Raw genomic sequence first — 2,268 nt, forward strand, 5'->3', positions numbered from 1 at the left:
CTAGATGGATTTACTTCCTATATCTAATCAGGGTTAGGGAAGGCAAGATCTTAACACAGTTACGTGATGCCAATGTATTTATTAATACCACTACTTTAATACAGCAGAAAAAGCTACTGCTCATGAGGTATCACATATGGCATAAAAATTATGCACTTAGAAGTCAGACAAGCTGGTTCACTAACTCTGCCACTAATTAACTGTGTGATAGTAGGCAAGTCATTTAACCTCCTTTAGCCTCAGTATATTTTTTCCCATCTGAAAAATGAGGAAAATAAACTCGGTTATCTGCATTCTAATATTCTATGATTTAAATATAAAAATTATTACTCTAAAATAAAAGAGACAGTTGTGTAAGGATCTGCAATTAAACCAAAGAAAAAATCTGGCTCAATAGATTTAAATATATGTGTTAAGCTAAATTTAGTGTTCCAGCACTCACAGAAAAAATTGTCTTGCAAGTTAATACAGCAATCGGTGTGAATGGTAAAGTTTTCCTATCTTAAAGAGGAAAATATCTCATTATCCTATCACTAAAACAAAGCCCAGAGTGAAAAAGGCCAGAAATATTATAGGAATCCATATTCACAACTTGAGTAAATGAGGCTATGGTATAGAAACTAGAGTAACTCCACCTGTCTCAGAAATTTGAGCTGAGACGGCATCATGAATAAAATATGAGGTCATAATATGCACTCTAGTGTTTCAGCCTTCCTCAGCCTTCCAATACAAGAAAAGCATTTGTCTAAACCTCTCTGTGTTGATTCTGGCTGTTTATTTACATGTATTGTGTCTGAGCATTTAGACTCTTTGGGAACAAGCTCTTTAGGAAGAAAAAAGTAATTTATAGCCAGATTTATAGTCAGATGTCTTAAAATATGATTCAATGTGACTTCTTTTGTAGTTTGATACCACAGTAAACCTAAATCACACTGATTTCTCAGTGGTAAAAATATTAAGTCACAATGTTTTGTTAACTGCTGACCTAATATTTGATGGGGATGAAATGAAGATTGGAGTTTCATTGACAATACAAAAGCATATGGGAAGGGAGCCCAGTAAGTAAGTAAGTAAGGTCACTCAGCCGTGTCTGACTCTTTGTGACCCCATGGATTGTAGCCTACCAGGCTTCTTCCATGGGATTTTCCAGGCAAGAGTACTGGAGTGGCTTGCCATTTCCTTCTCCAGAGGATCTTCCCCACCCAGGGATTGAACCTGGGTCTCTTGCATTGTAGGCAGACGCTTTACCATCTGAGCCACCAGGGAAGTCAGACTTATTTAAATAAAAGTTTTGGATGTGTTTAAGGGTGACATGTTTATCATTGTGTGTGTGTGCATGGATATAAAAGTAAAAGAGAAAAGGAAGAAGGAGGAGAGGGAACCACAAAAATACCATCTACCAGATTCTGTTGCAAAGCATGTTCAATATCAGATTCAGCTTTGGGGCTATGGCAGATAATGTTGTTCATTTTTTTTTTTTATCCCATAGTCATTTACTCAACTTCTTTCTAAAATATTTTGTTTACTAAAATTTTCCTAGGCCCAGGAAATAAATTACAATAGGTCTAAGTCAGTTACAGCAATCCAGTTCCCCTTTCCCAGTGAATGGACTAGTTGAGGACATATGATGCAATTCTGGCTAATAGAATACACAAGAGAGTCTGCTGGGAGATTCAGGAAAAGATTTTCCTCCTCTAGAATCTCTCAGCAAGCTTAGATCTATCATGATTCATCTCCTGGTACTGGGCATATTTTAGCTTTAGCAACATCCAGCCTTTTGTTTCCATGTGTTCCTTTCTGCTTTGAACATTCTCATATAAGGACATGCTGCTTAGAGCTATTTCAGTCACCTAGTGACCACAAGGGAAGGACAAAAAAGAATTACAGAGATGCCTACCCAGTGCCCTGACATCATTTGTTCTGTTGAATTAATCCTATCATCAACTTCCTCAGGATTTCCCCTTTAGAGAACACTAAATGTTCTTATGGTCGAAACCACTGTTAATCTGTTTTTCCGTTACTTGTGCCATGCATGCATGCTAAGTCATTCCAGTTGTGTGTGGGTTTCTGTAACCCCATGGACTGTAGCCCGCCAGACTCCTCTGTCCATGGGGATTCTCCAGGTAAGAATACTAGAGTGGGTTGCCATGCTCTTCTCCAGGGGATCTTCTTGACCCAGAGATTGAACCCACATCTCTTATGTCCCCTGCCCTGGCTGGCAGGTTCTTTACCACTAGTGCAACCTGGGAAGCCCACTTGTGCCATAAA

The 2,268-nt window shown here is 38.6% G+C and overlaps 1 non-coding gene across 1 annotated transcript; it reads right to left on the minus strand.

The window, feature by feature from the left end:
• Positions 1-1,194: 1,194 nt before the first annotated feature.
• Positions 1,195-1,266, minus strand: TRNAC-ACA. The gene has a single exon. It is a non-coding gene; the product is annotated as a tRNA-Cys (tRNA).
• Positions 1,267-2,268: the final 1,002 nt, after the last annotated feature.

The sequence above is a fragment of the Cervus elaphus genome, chromosome X (genome assembly GCF_910594005.1).
Source record: "Cervus elaphus chromosome X, mCerEla1.1, whole genome shotgun sequence".
NCBI lineage: Eukaryota > Metazoa > Chordata > Mammalia > Artiodactyla > Cervidae > Cervus > Cervus elaphus.